General features: G+C 55.2%; 1 protein-coding gene across 1 annotated transcript in view; it reads left to right on the top strand.

The window, feature by feature from the left end:
- The window catches only part of HCN4 (hyperpolarization activated cyclic nucleotide gated potassium channel 4), a 105,964-nt gene that overhangs the window by 39,507 nt on the left and 48,261 nt on the right, over positions 1 to 18,196 (top strand). The gene's annotated exons all lie outside the window — the stretch shown is intronic.

Below are 18,196 nucleotides of genomic sequence, written 5' to 3'. Positions count from 1 at the left end.
GTTGTCACCTACCCTGGGTCAGCCTGGAAGGCACCACGCAGGCACAGGATTGTGCTGGGAGGGCTCTGGAATATCCCCAGGGAGGAAACCCCAGAGCCTGTCTGGGCTCTGCTCAGGGCTGGCACTGCCCAGGGCAGCAGTTGTGCCTCCTGGGCAGGGGCAGCTCCTGGGCTCAGGCCCTGCCCGTGGCTCTGGGGCCATGGCTGGGCCTGGAGCAGAGCCTGGGACCTGCTCTGCCCCTCCCTGCACACAGGGACACCCAGGGACATCCAGGGACATCCAGGGATGCTCAGGGACACCCAGGGACACTCAGGGATACCCAGGGACATCCAGGGATGCCCAGGGACACCTAGGGATGCCCAGGGATACCCAGGGACACCCAGGGATACCCTGGGATACCCAGGGACACCCAGGGACACCCAGGGATGCCCAGGGACATCCAGGGACACTCAGGGATACCCAGGGACATCCAGGGACACTCCAGGGATACCCAGGGACACACAGGGATCCACTGGGATACCCAGGGACACCCAGGAACATCCAGGGACATCCAGGGACACCCAGGGACACCCAGGGACAGCACCCAGGGACACTCAGGGATACCCAGGGATACCCAGGGACATCCAGGGACATTCAGGGACACCCAGGGACACCCACCCAGGGACACCCAGGGATGCCCAGGGACACTCAGGGACACCCAGGGATACGCTGGGATACCCAGGGGCACCACCCAGGGACACCCACGGCTACCCAGGGACACCCAAGGACACCCAGGGATAGCCAGGGACACCCAGAGACACCGAGGGACACCCAGGGCTGAGGGCTCCTCTCCAGGCTGAGCAGGTCCATCCCCCTCAGCCTCTCCTCAGCAGGGAGATGCTCCAGGCCCTTCCTCATCTCTGCAGCCTCTGGAGCTCCGTGTCCCTGTTGTCCTGAGGAGCCCAGAGCTGGGCACAGCCCTGCAGGGTGAGCAGAGGGGCAGCAGCTGTGTTTGTGACAGGGACAGGGGGCTGACAGCCCTGTATTCCATTTAAGGGGAGCTTCTAAATCACACCCCAATGCCGTGAGCTCAGGAAGCAGCAGGGGCAGTGCCCATTCCCTGAAGTGTGTGGGAGCCCAGATTTCCCCCTCAGAAGGGCTGTGCTCCACACAAGGAGCACTGTGAAGGGCTCTGGAAGGGCTGCACCCTCCCTGGAGCAGGAACTGAGCCCCCCAGGGCGTGTCTGTGCCCCCAGCCCGCACAGCCTGCTGCCAGCACATCATCTGTGGTACCCCCACAGACACTGCTGGTGCTGGCCACAGCTGAGGCAGCTTCTGAACCTTCCACAGAGACATTGCTGTCACCACTTGGGCTCCTGATCCGATGCCAGCTCTGTTTTGTCCCTCAGAGCCGTGTCCTGCCAGGCTCAGCCCAGACCTGGAGGCCAGTTTGTCTAAGGCACATCAGCCCTGGCAAGGGGGTGCAAATGGATGGCTCCTCCTCAAAGGCTCTTCCAGGAAGGCATTATTGATTGCATCCAAAGCAAGTGGGAAACTTTAATGAGATAGCCAGAGAGAGCAGCATTTCCCTGCCTCCCTGGCTGGGTTCAGCAAGGCAGGGCTGGAGAGGAACGTGCCAGATCTGAGAGTTGTGTCAATGAGGCGGGAGCTTGGCCCACGTAGCGCCGTGGCCAAAAATCAAATTGGCTGGTGGAGGAGGAGGGGGTTTTGAGCAGCATGGCAGTGGGGAGCTGCTTTCTGCCCGGAGAGACTGAAGTCAGTTCCTTCCTGTCCCCTCAGAGCATCCTCCTGTGCTGTGAGCGGTGTGGAAGGGCTCACAGCTGCTCCGTGAGTCAGAGTTGAAGAAGAGAAGCTGATAAGAGTTGCCTTTGCCCCTGAAAGGAGTTCTACCAAGGCCATGGGTGTGTAAATGGAGGAGAAGGAGAGATAAACAAGGGGGCTGCAGTTGGATTCTGGAGGAAAACAGTGGTAGAGACCACCCTGCACCAATGATGATGTTGATTTAATTGTGGCCAGTGAATAGGTATCAACTTTGTGAGAGGCTATAAAAAGACAAAAAAAAAGAGAGAAGCCTTCTTAAATACAGGGTGTTCTTCTGTTTGTTACAAGTGTCTCAACAGCCACAGCTCAGTGCCAGCCCCACAGAAGGGTCTGGGCTCCTCCTGCCCTCCCACTGGAAGGGAAGGGCTGCTCTTCCCCAGGGCACCAAACCCCTCAGAGGCCAAGCTTAGAAACCGCCAGCCCCGAGCTCAGCTTTGGCTTTGACCCCCTTTTCTCCTTGCCAGAAATGTGGCAACGCAAGAAAACAGCAGTGTGAGGTGAGGGAAGGAGAAATCTTTCTTGGGAAGGACAAGAGGCAGGCCCAGAGAGGTGTGTGAGGGTTTAATGGGCAGCAGCCTCATTGATGAAGTTATTTTCTGAGCCCTGCTGTGAAAAGAGCTGTTTGGAAGACAGTTTCAGGACATGCAATTATCCAGTTTGCCAGCTTAATGCATTCAACTTAACCTCATTTTTATGAAGCAGAAATCAATGTGGTAACTTTTTCAGGGCTAAGAGATGACATTTTATTCTTGCTTCTCTCATAAGGAGGCATATTTTTAAGTTTCATTTTCTGCTGTAACTCCTCCCTCTCCCACTTTTGCTTAAGCAAGAATACTCCAAGGACTAGAGGAAAGAGTGAGGCAATTTCCACACTCCCAGAGTCACATTAGAATGGAAAATATTTCTGAAATCTCTTTGCAATGCATGGAATCATTTTCCTTCTTGGGAAAGGACTTGGAAATGCATTTAGAACTTCAATACAAGCACTTTTTCATTCATTTCATCCAAGCACCACTTCACCTGGGAAGGATTCTGGCAGTGCTGATCTTCCCCCCAGTTTTTTTTTTTTTCCAAGGAGTGCATGGCCCCTGTTCTCTGTTGTGCCAGTGCCTCTCACCCTCTCTGCTCCCACCTGGGCAGGAGGATTTTGGTCTCAGGTGTCTGTGGCTGAGATGACCCCAAGGTATCAGAAAGTCTTTTTTTCCCAGCCCCGTGACCGAAGAAAAAGTCGAGATTCGTTGGTTCTGCTTTTCAAGGTTGTTTATTTTCTGTTATCTGTTACATTCTTTCTCTGAGAAAGAAAGAATCTGCTGAGATCTGTCCAGCAGGTTGGGTTGTGGCACAGTCCCTGCCCTTGGGGTGGTGTTATCTTGTTATACTAAGAACTACCTGTACTTTATTTACAATAATTTTCCAATACCTATCACCTATGTTAGACAGTCTGTCTCTATCCTAAACCAATCCAAAAGTGTCACCATCACAGCAGAAGATGGAGGACAAGAAGAAGAAGGACAGGACACGCCCAGATTCCTCCATCTTGCTTCTTGAACCCCCATTCTAAAACCCCAAATTTCTACTTTGTCACCCTGTGATAAATTCACTATCATTCTACTCAAACCCTTGTGGCTTGTAACTCCTCACACAAAGTTGGTAATTGTTTCCATGGGCTAAAATCAAGGCACAGGTGGTTTTGACTCTGTGCCAAGGGTGTCTGAGATCACCCAGGGCAGCCAGAGGAAGTTCTTAGGTCTTGACATTTTGGTACCTGTTCCTCCCCTGTGTCTCCTTCCCCTCCCAAGCCAGAATTCCTGCAAAGCAGCAGCTGCCAGAGCTGGGTGATGCTTGTGCAGAAGCTCCCCAACAAGACTGTGCCACAGAACTGGAGAGAGCAGGTGACTGCCCTGCTTCTCATGGGCATGGACATGGTAACTGCCTTGCTTCTCATGGCGGCATGGTAACTGCCCTGCTTCTCATGGGCATGGGCATGGTAACTGCCCTGCTTCTCATGGGCATGGGCATGGTAACTGCCCTGCTTCTCATGGCCATGGGCATGGGCATGGGCATGGTAACTGCCCTGCTTCTCATGGGCATGGTAACTGCCCTGCTTCTCATGGCCATGGTAACTGCCCTGCTTCTCATGGCCATGGGCATGGGCATGGGCATGGAAACTGCCCTGCTTCTCATGGGCATGGGCATGGGCATGGGCATGGTAACTGCCCTGCTTTTCATGGCATGGTAACTGCCCTGCTTCTCATGGGCATGGGCATGCTAACTGCCCTGCTTTTCATGGGCATGCTAACTGCCCTGCTTCTCGTGGGCATGGCCATGGTAACTACCCTGCTTCTTATGAGCATGGTAACTGCCCGGCTTCTCATGGCCATGGGCATGGTCATGGTAACTGCCCTGCTTCTCATGGCCATGGGCATGGGCATGGGCATGGGCATGGTAACTGCCCTGCTTTTCGTGGGCATGGTGACTGCCCTGCTTCTCATGGGCATGCCCCCTGTCCAAGCCCTGGCACTGCTGGCATGGTGGCAGCGCACAGGGAGTGTCAGTGACACGTGCAGAGTCCTGTCCCTGCTGAGCTGCTGCTGCTGATGGTGTCTCTGCCATTTGCTCATCCAGTATTTATGAGGGAGAAGCCAGGAATGAGGGAAGGCCTCATCAGGGGGAACATTCTGCCTTTGGTGACAGCTGGAAAGAGAAAGCGAGAGATGTGATCTGAAAACAGCAACACCAGAATTCTGCTGGCTCCCTTGTGGGTGTGGGCTGAGCCACAGTTCTGGAGTGCCACCATGTCCCCTGCCTTGGAATGAGGGCACCTCACAGGTATCAGCTGCAGCTCATCCAGCCCCCAAGGAGCCACCAGGCGCTCTGTGACACCAACACACCTCTCTGCAGGGCTGGGGACACTGTTCTCTCCTCAACAGGAGCAGAGCCCATCCCTGGCTGGCACATTCCCATCTTTATCTCAGCCCCATCAGTTTGGCATGTACCCAGTGGGCTTGGGGTCATGAGGGGACACGAGCAGAGGGAGGGTGGGGTCGTGGTTTCTCTGGGTGTCCAGCTCCTGGGGCTTTGGAGAGAGGCAGAAATTTGGCGAGGCTGTTTCTGAGCTTTGGATCCAGCCAGGATGGGTCATCAAGAAGCAATCAGGGTCTGTGTGTGTTGGAGCAGGAGGGCAGATCTTGAGGTAGGGGGTGAGTCAGGAGCTGAAGATGCCTGGGAGCAGGGATCCTTCCCCTGGGATCACAGAGCTCTGCCCCAGCATGGAGGAGCTCCAGAGGGTGAGCTTTGGGAGAACCTCTCTCTGTGCTGGCCCTGACAAGCACTCCAACCTCTCTCTGTGCTGGCCCTGACAAGCACTGCTTCCTTGGAAACACAGGAGAGAAACTGTGAGGATAATGTCCCTTAAAGGAGCTGACAGGCCTGCTTCTCCTCAAGTCCCTGCAGAGGGTGGAGAGCAGTTAAGACGCAGCAGCTGTGTTTGTTTTTTCTTCATTTATATATTTTTTTCACCCAGCAAAGTGCCGGGTGTTAATTCCTCTTGATTTGCTCAGTGCAGCCCAGTTTGGAGAGGCTGTCCCTGCAATATGGCTGATTAGCCTCCTCCTCTCCAGTGTGCATCACCCAAACAGCCACTAATCACACTTTATCCCGACTGTGTGCCTCTTGCTGAGGCTGCAGGGAATTAGGCTGGAATTGTGCAGTTAATTACACAAACTTGGGGGAGCCAAAGTCCAGAGGCTTCTGTCAGGCCCTGTGCCCAGCTGCAGGGGATGTTCCTCTGTGGTTTGGAGTAAATTAAGGCACTGCTGAGCTCTGGGTGTTGTGAGGCTCTCCCTGGATCTCCCTGGAGCATCCATGGGAGGTGCAAAGTGGAGCCAGCACCTTCCTCTGCTTCCCATCTACTCTTGAATGCACAGGCGGGATGACAAGGGCTGTCCTTTGGAGAGGGGAGAAAAATTCATGATTCAAGTGAAAAACCCATGATCCAGGGTGCTCATTGCTTCTCCAGTGCTCCTTCCCACAGGAATGGGGATGAGCCTTGTCCCTCTGCGCTCTGAGCTCTCTGCCCAGGTCTGTTCCTGCCAGCAGTCACACACATCCCACCAGGAGCCTCTTCAGCTGATCTATCACCTCAGGCTGGCCTTCCTCAGGGGAGGACAGATAAGAACTTCCACTTCAGCTCTCTTCCCTCCAGGCTTGAAAGACACGTTGGTAGTTTGTGTCGAGCATAAAGCAGCCCCAGTGCAGCTCTGCAATGGGGAAGGGAAGCAGGAGGGGAGGGCAGCAGGATGGAGGGCTCCTGTGAAAGGAGGCAGGAGGAGGGAGAGCTGGGCAAGGCCTGAGGCATCCCCCTGTCTGCCTGGCATGGGATTGTTTGATCTTCAGGGGCTTTTGTCAGATATTCCAAGCAGCAACATTTGTCATGGTTTTTGGGCTGTCCGTGCAGCAGTTCACCCCAGGATGTGATGGGAAGAGTGCAGCTCCACTGCAGGGAATTGAGGGGTCCTCCCTGGATCTCCTCTCGTGTCCCATGGCAGGAACATTGCTGGACATCAGGTACAAGCACACAGGGATGCTTCTTCTCACAGACAGGTTTTTTACCCCTCTCCTTTTCATCTTCAAGGTCATTTGAGCAGCTGGCAGGAAAGGAAGAACACAAGCCACTTTGGGAAGATGGAAAAAACCTTTCAGTTCCATCCTGGCTGGCTGGGAGTGCTGGGAATGCAGGCAGTGAGGCGTGGAGCCAGGCTGGAACATGTTCCTCTGGCCTTTAGCCTCTCCCTCCTCCCCTCCCTGAGCCACAGCACGCAGCAAACTCCTCCAGGAGCCTTTGGAAGGAGCCTTATCTCAGAGCACTGCCCCCTTATCTGCAGCCTTCAGCCTGGCCTGCTGTGCCGAGTGCTGGCTGGGCACCTGCAGCTGCTGGCAGCAGCTCCCATCTGCTGCTGGAAGTGGGAGCTGGCTGGACCCTGCTCCCAGCCCCTGTGCAGCTGCATGGCCAGGCCCAGGGATCCCTGCTGCCCTTGGAGCTGCCCCAGCACTGCAGAAAACCGGGCTGATCTCTGTCCCTCTGTGTGCCAGGGACATCACAGAGCGGGGACCTCACACACCTGAGCAGGTCACACCCCCTGCCCAGCTCCTGGTGCCAGCACAGCCCGGGCTCCAGCAGCTCCCCAGAGTGGCAGCACTGGAGGGCTCTGCCCCTTCGTGCCCGAGGAACGGTTCCCCAGGATGTGCTGCTGCTCCAGCCTTCCCTCCCCACCTCTGCAGCCTCTGAGGCACAGGGGAAGAGCTGCAGAGCCCAGCAGTTGACCCTGATCAGCTAATGGGGGACGGGGAGAGGAGCTGGAGCTACAATCAGTGAAGCAGTGCCTGTTTTGATTAGCAAGCAATTTTTCTGGTCATTTGGAGAACAAAATTTGCCTGCCTGTGCTCCCTCGTGCTCCCTCCTTCCCTGGGGGAGATGTGAGCTGTTGGGTACCACCCCAGAACTGCCTCTGCTGTTTGGGAACTGGGGAGAAGCTGTTTCCACAGTGACTGAAGGGGAAAGCCCAAGCTCAAAGGGCTGGGGAATATTTTACCCCAGCCAAGGCATTTCCTCAGCAGGAGAGCTGGACAGCAGCACCCCACCCAGGAGCTTCTCCCTGCTGCCATCAGCTCTGGTCTGCAGCTGCTGCAGAGCTCCCTGGGCCTCCAAGCTGCTGCTTCCGTGCTCTGTGCAGCCAGGAGGGTGGGAAGGCTGCACCCCTGTGCCAGCTTCATTGACAGCTGGCACGGAGCAGGGGATGTGCTGATGGATGGGAGGCAGCTGCCAGCTTCAGATGCCAGCCCTGGCAGCACACAAGTGACAGGACACGGGGCCAGGAACGAGTGGGGAAGAGCCTGGGACAGCCCCGTGAGGGTGGGTGGTGCCTGACTCAGGTGGAGCCCTGAATGTGGCAGCCCAGGTGGGGTCACCACCTGCGAGGTGACCCAGCAAGGACAGCAGTGTCCCTGTCCTTGAAGCCTCCTGGGAGTGGGACAGCAAAGCTGTGCCCTCCCCTGGGCCCTGCTGGCTGCACTGGCAGCTGTGCCAGGTTCAGCTCCCTCAGCGGGGACACGGCCACCACTCCCTGGCATGGCCAGGAGAGATCCTGGTGCTTCCTGAGAGCAGGACATCCTGCCCATGGCGGGGTGTGGGGCTGACCCCTCAGCACAGCCCTGCTGGCCTTCCCTTGGGGACTTTGCCAGGTCACCTTGGCTGCACTGAGTCCCAGCCAGGACGTGCTGGCTTGGGCAGGTCCAGGTGCAGGCACAGCTGCCCACAGGAGCCTCCTGTGCTCCCCATCAGCCCTGATCCCCAGTGCCCCAAGTGTGTGGGTTCCTGCTTTTCCTTTAGCAGGGTCATGGAATCGTGGAATTCCAGGCTGGTTTGGGACCTAAAGCTCATCTCATTCCACCTCCTGCCGTGGGCAGGGACATCCTCCAGTATCCAGCTGCTCCAAGCCCTGTCCAGCCTGGCCTTGGGCACTGTCAGGGATGGAACAAAGACCCTTCCAGTCAGTTTTTTTTTCCCCTTGAGGTTCAGTTTAAGGTTTTCTCTGATTGCATCCTAATACATTCTGCTCCAACCCCTCCACCTCATCCCTCATGTTCCTCAACACTTCCCTCCTCACCTCCCTTTCATCATCCAGCAGATCTGAAGCAGAGAAAATCACCAAATTCTTTGTCTTGTCAAAGTCCACGATACCCTCCACGATATCTGGAGCACAGCTGGAGTCCATAATGAAATCCTGACGTTCAGATCATCCTTTGTCTCTGTGCTAGGGAGTTACAAAGCTCAGCTTCAAACACCAATCACTCATTGAACATCTGAACACCACTCCAGTCCTTCCAGAGCCTGAAGTTCCTGGTGGGTTAGGGAGATCCAGACTAGTAACTGGGATATCAGACATCTGTCCTGACTCCATTTTCAGTCTTCCCACTGGGGCTGTGCAGTTTCATCCCTCAGATTATTTTGTTTACTGCCCTTGGGAGTGCCCACACCCATCCGTGTGCTTCTGAGCAAATTCCCTGGAGGAAGTGTCCAGGTCTGGGTGGTCATGAAGAGAAACTTCACTGAATTCCCAGGTCTCACTACCGTGGACACTAAACTCTGGGAGATGATGGTGTTGTGAATCCAGGTTTAGTGGAAGGACACAAACTCTTACATTCTGTGAGGTTTCCAGGCTGTGGGACACAGACCTGGGATCTCAGGGTTCTGAGCCCTAAACTGTCAGGGCAGACTCACACCTGGGCTTCAGGCTTGGAAATCTGAAGAGCTCAAGTTCAGTGCCCTGCATTTGCCTCATCCCATGCTCAGTTTACCTTTGGTTTTTTGACGTTCAGAGCCTTCACAGGCTGCTGGGAAACCCTGAAGTTCTGGCTTTTGGAAGAGCCCACCTTGCTCACCCCACGTTGCTTTGGCAGAACTCCTCATGTGCAGCTTAACCCTGGTTCCATTTGTGGAGGGGAGAGCACCTGAAGTGCAAAGAAAGAACTTGTGGTGTTGTTTGAAACAGGAACTCCCTGAGTGCCAAAGCTTTCCCTTAACGCTGCCTGGGAGGTGTCCCTGCTTCCCTTGCCTGATCCCATGGGGTGCAGCTGCTCCCATTTCTTGCCCTGCCAAAGCTTTCTGGGGTCAGGGATCCACCTTCATTCACAACCATCTGACACTGAATTATAACCCACCTTGGGCTGGAAGGGCTCTTGGAGAAGACACCCATTATGGGAATGCAGAGCACTGGAGCTCTGCACTGGTGCCTTCTCCATCCTTCTTCCACAGGCACAGATCCAGCCCTGCTGCAGTTTGACCACTCCAGCAGGATTTTTTGGGGGGAGAAAAGGCAGTGTGAGCTTTCCTCAATTCCTGCTGTGGGTCTGAACCTCTCCTGGCATCCCAGCTTGTGTGGGATCTGCAGTGTGTCAGTACAAACGCAGACATGGAGCAGCCCACAGCCTTCATGGAGTGATGGAATCACAGAACCCTTGGGCTGGACAGGCCCTTAAAGGTCCTCCAGTTCCACCCCCCTGCCATGGGCAGGACATCTGAACTTCCACAGGGAATGGGCTGGGCGCTGTCCTTGGCACAGCTCTGCAGAGCTCAGCACTGGGGTCACCAGCAGTGATTCCCTGGGACCCTGAGCCCTCCCAAATGCACTGCTGGGACCCTGAGCCCTCCCAAATGCACTGCTGTGAGCCAGTGCTGCAGCCCTGGGGCCCTGAGCCCTCCCAAATGCGCTGCTGCTGCTGTGAGCCAGTGCTGCAGCCCGCAGTGATTTCCTGAGACCCTGAGCTCTCCCAGATCCACTGCTGCAGCCAGGAGTGATTCCCTGAGACCCTGAGGCCTCCCAAATGCACTGGGGTGCTGCTGTGAGCCTGGGACCCTGAGCTGCTGCTGCTGCTGTGAGCCAGTGCTGCAGCCAGCAGTGATTCCCTGGGACCCTGAGCCCTCCCAAATCTGCTGCTGGTTTCAGCCAGTGCTATGGCCAGGAGTGATTCCTCGAGCCCTCTCAAATGCACTGGGGTGCTGCTGTGAGCCAGTGCTGCAGCCAGGAGTGATTCCCTGAGACCCTGAGCTCTCCCAAATGCACTGCTGGTTTCAGCCAGTGCTGCAGGCAGTGCCAGGGTGGAGCAGGGTGTTCTGCACACCCCCAGGGCTCAGTGCAGCCCTTCCCTGCGTTCCAGGGCAGGTGCAGCCCCGTGGGCACAGCCTGGAGCCCTGGAGGCACAGCCAGGGTGGCTCTGCAAGGCCCAGAGCTGGAACCCCCCAGAATGTGTGTGAATGACCCCCAGAGATGCTGAGGGGGAGGCTGGGCTGTGGCAGCTGCTGGGCGCTGTAAGGAATGAGCAGTGCTGCCGTCCTTGGGCACCTCATCCCCCTGGACATTTCTCAGTACTGCTGCCATCATTTTTGCTTTTTCTGATGGGGGTAAATTTTCCTGCTGCTGGCCTGGTCAGCAGTGATGTCTCATTAAATCAGCTTGGATTGGAGAATGACCCCCAGACCATGCAGGACAGGTGCACTGAGCAGGTTTTGAATTCCCCCAGGACTGAGTTTCCTTTAACTGACCAAGAACCAAGCAGAGTAAACACGAGTGAGTACACAAAGCAGCTCCATTTGTGTTTTGTAGTGGAGCTTTTCCATAGAAGCTGCTTCTCCAGAACTTCTTCCCTTCTGCTCCTCTGCTGGAGGGGATGAAAAGAGAACAGGGATTGAGGGAGCGCAGGGTGGAGACAGGCACTAAAAATAATATAAATGGCCATTATAGGTTACCTGAGTCTAAAAATATTTCAATTTTAGTTACTTGGGCTACTTCTACACCAGAGAGTAAAGCAAATTCAGAGAAATCTGACGAGAACAACCTGGAAGAAAAGAAAAGCTTGGCATTCTTTCCTTTAAAGGGAAGAGATAAAAAGAAAAAGAAAACCCTGCAAAGCAATAAGTCAGCTAGAAAAAGATGAGTTCTGTATTAATTTTTCCTGCCATATTCAGCAAAGATAGGGGCAGCCAATGAAATTGAAAAGGCACCAAATTCCAAAAGCAGTCCGGGAAATGCTCCTTGAGACGGCAGCTACTGAGCCATGGGAGCCCCTTCCAGAGGAGCCCCTTCTGAGGGCTCCACTTTGGGGGTTCCTGGAAGCCCCTTCCACAGGGAACCCCTTCTGAGGGCTCCACTTTGGGGGTTCCTGAGCTCCTTCCAAGGGCTCCACTTTGGGGGTTCCTGGGAGCTCCTCCTACAGGGAACCCCTTCCAAGTTCTCCTCTTTTGGGGTTCCTGGGAGCTCCTTCCACAGGGAGCCCCTTCCAGGAGCACTTTGGGGGTTCCTGAGCTCATCCTATTGGGAGCCCCTTCCAAGGACTCCATTTCGGGGTTCCTGGGAGCCCCTTCCACAGGGAACCCCTTCCAAGTTCTCCTCTTTTGGGGTTCCTGAGCTCTTCCCACAGGGAACTCCTTCCAAGGGTACTTGGGGGGTTCCTGGGAGCTCCTTCCAAGGACACTTTGGGGGCTCCTGAGCTCCTCCTATGGGGAACCCCTTCCAAGGGCTCCACTTTGGGGGTTCATGGGAACCCCTTCTAAGGGCTCCATATTGGGGGTTCCTGGGAGCCCCTTCCAAGGGCACTTTGGGGGTTCCTGGGAGCTCCTTCTACAGGGAGCTCCTTCCAAGGGCACTTTGGGAGTTCCTGAGCTCCTCCTATGGGGAACCCCTTCCAAGGGCTCCATTTCGGGGTTCCTGGGAGCCCCTTCCACAGGAAACCCCTTCTAAGGGCTCCACTTTGGGGGGGTTCCTGAGCTCTTCCCACAGGGAACCCCTTCCAGGAGCACTTTTGGGGTTCCTGGGAGCTCCTTCCACAGGGAACCCCTTCCAAGTTCTCCTCTTTTGGGGTTCCTGGGAGCTCCTCCTACAGGGAACCCCTTCCAAGAGCACTTTGGGGGTTCCTGAGCTCCTCCTGTGGGGAGCCCCTTCCAAGGGCACTTTGGGGGTTCCTGGGAGCCCCTTCCAAGGGCTCCTCTTTGGGGGTTCCTGGGAGCCCCTTCCAAGGGCTCCTCTTTGGGGGTTCCTGATCTCCTCCCACAGACACAGGCATGGTTTATAACCCCTGAATTTTCCTGCACCTCCAAGCCCCTGCCCAGCTGTTGTTGCTGTTTCTGGGGTTGCTGGGATCCTGGTGTCTTCCACCCCTCAAAGAGCTCTGCAGATCTCCTCCTTCCCCCTGGCTGTGGCTCCTGGGATTCCTGCCCCGATAGCTGTCATCAGCTGCATTTCCTGTTGGATTTCTAATTAAAATGGCAGCCTTTGGGGACTCTCTTCCTGCCCAGACATGTATTAATGCAGGAGTTAGAGTATTTTAGGTAGAGTTTAAATACTGCTTTTCAATGTCTTTGTTCTGCCTGAGTACATTTTTATAGAATCTATGAAATCTGTATACAACCACAGCAGGAATTAATGCCTCATACTTTCACAAATATCATCTAGGCTGCTTCTTAGTTAAAACCAGTTTTCCCTGCCCTAGATTCTTCAAGGAAATCAAGAATTCACCCAGCACTTCCCCCCTTTTCTCTTCTGCTGGCACTGGAGCAGCCTCGGGTGTGCATCCCAAGGTTGTGCTCAGGATTCACCTCCCCAGTGCTGTTCCCGTGGGGTTTGTCCCCTCTCAGGTGCAGCAGGAAAAGGTGACATTGCTGTTGTTGTCCCAGCAGAGTGGGAGGACATTTGTGTCCCTGTCACTCGCCCTGGGCTGCCTGTGACGTGTGACCCTGCATTAAAATACATTTGTGTCAGCCTGGGCAGGGCCGTTGTCACTGCTGAGGTCCCCAGAGATGATCCAGTCCTTGCTGGGTGGACTCTCAGGAAAAGCCCAGCAGTGACAAACAAAGCCTTTGGGGTCTGTGCTCCCTGCCCACAGCCTGGCACAGCTCTCCCAGTCCCTCCAGGGCTGCGGCCAAGCATTCTGTCCCTGGCGTGGGAGGTGCCCCAGGGTGACAGACAGGTGCCCCAGTCCCTTCTTCAGCCCTCTCTGAAATGCAGGAACAGCAAAGAGTGCCCAGAGTGGATCCCTTTGCAGGGCAGGGCTCAGCCCTGTGCCAGCCAGGCCCTGGGGCTGAGCATCCTCTGCTCCCCTGTGTGGGAATCAGAAAAGCAGAAACTTCCACAGGCACTGCAGGGTTTGATTTGCAGCCTTGGGAGAAGCTTGGCTTGATGTGAATATACAATACACAGACATCATTAAACAGGAAAATCATAAACTTATGTTTCTATAGTTGTAAGTAAGAATATGCTTTAACTAAGTGAGAAACTGCATTGATAGATGGTGAAGGGTTTCTAATGTAGGGGCGGGGTTGTATGGAATAAACTGAGAGTTTAGAAGTTATAACAGAAGCATTTGTGTGCACGTGAGACAGGAGCCTATTGGGTAAAAGTATCCACAGTGCAGCAGAAGTGAGTAAAGGTGACAGGTTAGAAAAGCAAAATACACCTCATGGCATCTATTCTTTGGGTTAGAAAGTTCTGTGTTGCCTTGTAACAAAGAAACTTTCACAAAATTCACAGAATCACCAGGCTGGAAGAGACCTTCAAGACCATCCAGTCCAACCCAGCCCCAAACCCTGGCACCCAGTGCCACATCCAGGCTTTGTTAAACACCCCCAGGGATGGGGACTCCACCACCTCCCTGGGCAGAACATTCCAGAACTTCATCACCCTTTCTGGAAAAAGCTTTTTCCTGATATCCAAGCTATATTTCCCTTGGTGCAGCTTGAGGCTGTGTGCTCTGGTTCTGTCAGTGCTGCTGGAGAAAGAGCCCAGCCCCAGGTGAGCACAGGCGCCTTTCAGGAGCTGTGCAGAGTGATGGGGGCAGCCCTGAGTCTCCTTTTCTCCAGGCTGAGCACCCCCAGCTCCCTCAGGGGTTCCTCACAGGGTTTGTGTTCCAAACCCCTCTCCAGCCTCGTTGCCCCCTCTGGATGTGCTCAGTGTCCCAACTGAGGGATCCTTCCCGAACTGAGGGGCCAGGGCTGGGCACAGCACCCAAGGTGTGCCCTCAGCAGTGCTGGGCACAGGGCAGCAATGCCCCCCCTGCTCCTGCTGGCCGCGCCATTCCTGATCCAGGCCAGGATGCTGTGACTTTGCTTGTGACTCCTTTGAGCTGTGGCCAGCTGCTTGCTCCTCTAAAATCTCACAGCCTCTCAGACTGATGTTTATCTGAGCAAAAAAAAAATCCTTCTTAGCCCAAAAACAGTCCCATCCCCTCGTTATTAGTGGGGATAATGATAGCCTGAGCTGTGCCCACACTCTGCCCTGTGCCACAGGAAACATTCCCAGCTCCAGGCCTGCCAGGAGCTTCCTCCCTGGACATTACAGCCCCTGGCAGCCCCCAGGAGCCCAGGCTGGAAGTTGTGCCTTGGTTGCTGTGGCTGTAATGGAATTAAAGCTCAGGATTGAGTTAGGTGGGAGCGCTCAGCGTCCCTGCGGAGCACGGAGCATCCTGGCAGGCTGGGCCAGGCTGGAGCAGCCCCAGGTCCTGCTTTGGGACAGCAAAAAATCAAATATAACCCAAGGGCTGTGCCCACACTGCCCCTGCTGTGCCCAGCACAGAGAGCCTTTCACAGACAAAAATGCTCCTTTTGGGGAGTGCATTTTTGGCTCTCTTCTTCCCCTGTGCTCCTACAGACCCCTAAACTGGGTTAGCAGAGGGGTAACAAGTGTATGCTGTGCTGTCTTGATTGAAATGCAGGTAGCATCAAAGAAATAATGTTAATTGATCAAGGGCAAACTGCAGGAGTTCTCTGGTTCTTCAGCAATTTTGCAGTTCCAGGGTGGGTCCTAGTGAGTTCATATTCAATCTCAGCTGTTAATCATACGGATCCCTAGGGATCAAGCTTGGATTTTAAAAAATCTGTTCTGAATTTTAAACAAAAAATTCAGGTGGGACTTAAAGGAATAAGAAAACAAAGGTTGCTGCTGATTTCTTTATGAAATTGGGAACAAGAATTCTGTGGGCAGTCAGAATCTTGAGAAGACAATTCTCTTTCTCATTGAGGAGTCTGTTCTCTTGGTGTGATTGTGTTTGTGCCATGTCCTGGTGCTGTGTTTATGGATACAAACAGTCCCTGGCTCCCAGGTCAGCCTCTGGGATGGGGACAGGGAGGCACCTGTGGCACACCAGACATTCATTGAATCCGCTCTCACATGCTGCAGAGGGAGCACCAGATGAGCTCCAGGACAACAGCTCTAAAACAAGAAATGATTTCATTTACTGGCGTTTGACTTCCACCTCCTGATCAGGGACCTTCAGGCTGTGCTGAAGCTGTCACTGTGGAAGTCAAACAGCTTCCAAAGAGCCGTGGCACGGAAGGAAAGGGGTTGGGACCCCTTCCTTAGCACAGCTTGCCAGGCAAGGCTGGCACTGGCCTGGGCACTGGCACAGGCTGAGCAGGGGACAAGGCTGGCAGTGGCCTGGCACAGGCTGAGCAGGGGACAAGGCTGGCAATGGCCTGGCACAGGCTGAGCAGGGTGCAGGGCTGGCAGTGGCCTGGCACAGGCTGAGCAGTGCTGGCAGTGGGCTGGCACAGGCTGAGCAGGGGACAAGGCTGGCAGTGGGCTGGCACAGGCTGGGCAGTGTTGGCAGTGGCCTGGCACAGGCTGAGCAGTGCTGGCAGTGGGCTGGCACAGGCTGGGCAGTGTTGGCAGTGGGCTGGCACAGGCTGAGCAGGGGGAGGGCTGGCAAGGCTGGCACTGGTCTGGCACAGGCTGAGCAGGGTGCAGGGCTGGCAGTGGCCTGGCATAGGCTGGGCAGTGACAGCAGTGGCCTGGCACAGGCTGAGCAGTGCTGGCAGTGGGCTGGCACAGGCTGAGCAGGGGACAAGGCTGGCAATGGGCTGGCACAGGCTGTGCATGGGACAAGGCTGGCAGTGGCCTGGCACAGGCTGAGCAGTGCTGGCAGTGGGCTGGGCACTGGCACAGGCTGAGCAGGGGACAAGGCTGGCAGTGGCCTGGCACAGGCTGAGCAGTGCTGGCAGTGGCCTGGCACAGGCTGGGCAGTGTTGGCAGTGGGCTGGGCACTGGCACAGGCTGTGCATGGGACAAGGCTGGCAGTGGCCTGGCACAGGCTGGGCAGTGCTGGCAGTGGCCTGGCACAGGCTGAGCAGTGCTGGCAGCAGTGTTTGCTCCGTGCTGCTTGTGCCAGCTGCCTGCAGACTGGGCCTGGCAGCTCAGAGCATTCCAGGCTGATTTCCCACTTAGCCCAGGCAGGTTTGCTCAGACCACAAATGAGCCCTCCTGGCAGAGGCTGCAGCCTCACCTGCAGCTCCTGGCTCAGGCATCCACCACCCCCATGCTGCTGTTCCAGGGGGAGTCCCTGGCACCACCCTGCACCTCTCAGTGCCCCTCTGGAGCCATTTCCAGGCCTGCAGGCCCCAGTTTCCACCCACTTGTGTGCCTTGTCCCTTTCTCAGGGATTTCAGCCTACTTTCCCCTCAGCATCCCAGCTACTCCTTTCCCTGGGCACATCTATGTATAGCTCCTGAGCAAGGCAGACCTTTTGTCTGGTGACTGTGGTCATTCTTAAACATCCAAAAAAGCCCGTGACCTATTTCAGCAGTGATTCATTGCAAGCCTCTCAGAAGGACTACAATTCCCCAAGATGCAGATAAGAGCCCTGAGAGATTAGAGCCAGCCTCAGCAGGTAAGAGATCTAATTCCCCTTGAGAACCAGACACCCAGCCTATTTACAGCTCTGGGGGCTTGTTTTCCTTCCCTTTTCCAAAGGCACCGAGAGATCCTGTGGAAAACCTGAGCTGGGGGCGTGTGGGAACATAAACCCCATGGAAAAGCAAAGCAGAGCTTCCTCCAAAGTCACAGAGCTGCTGGAAAAAGCCCTGGCCCCAGTCCTTGTGTTGCTGTTCCTGGAGGTGACAGTGTCACCATCCTTCCTCCCTGGAGCTGCTGCTGCTGTCTCACACCCAGGGCAGTCTCACACTCCACCCAACCCCAAATGTTTTTTCCTGGAGGTTGAAAGGGAGCCGTGCAGGAAAGACAGTCGTTTGAGTTGTGCTAGAAAATATTTTTAAAAGTCTGTGGCACGTTGCCGTGGTGACAAAAGTTCTTAAAATGATGAAGATTAAAGTCTAGGCTGGGAATGGTGGCATGGGGAGAGGAAGGGGGGCTGCTGTCATGACAACCTCAACTCTGAGAGTGCAAGAGGCAAAACACACGGTGGTGGCAGGATCTTTGGGGTTTATATATATCCATAAACATCTGCCAGCTACGCCAGCCTTCTCCCTGCTAATTAGTCCTGCTATTTCACCTTTCTCTGCTGTAAATATTTTCCAGTAGACACAAGTCTCAGAGGGACAAGGCAAGAAAATGCCATTTTTCCCTGTTTCCTTTTGCTTTCTGGTGTTCTCTATCTCTGTTCCTTGAACTTCTGCCGGGGGAAGAACTTCCAGTGGCCAGGAGCAGCTGCCTGGGAAGAGCTGAATCCTCTGAGGAGGAGGTGGAGGCTTGGTGGGCTGGGGCAGGAGCACTGGCTGTGCTGCCCTGCTTCCACACACACACTGAGGCACCTCCTTGGGCCATCCCACAGCCCATGGGCAGCAGATCAGAGCTGCCAGACCCAGGTTTGGCTGAACACTTTGCCCTCGGAGGTTTTTCCCTGTTCCGTGCCCTGCTGACCCCTCCGGGATAGCAGAGCTCAGGGAGTTTGGGAACACAGCAGCTGAGCGTCAGCACAGCCCCCGGGACCTGCAGAGGAAAAACTGCCAGGGCAGCACAAAGGATTTTGGATTTGGAGTGTAAAATGCGCTCGGCTATCTGTGCTCACACCTGGGCCCGGGGGCGCTCCCCCTGCC

The sequence above is a fragment of the Camarhynchus parvulus genome, chromosome 10 (genome assembly GCF_901933205.1).
Source record: "Camarhynchus parvulus chromosome 10, STF_HiC, whole genome shotgun sequence".
Classification (NCBI taxonomy): domain Eukaryota; kingdom Metazoa; phylum Chordata; class Aves; order Passeriformes; family Thraupidae; genus Camarhynchus; species Camarhynchus parvulus.
Note: the sequence above shows the minus strand (reverse complement) of the source record. Positions and strands in the feature narration are given on the sequence as shown.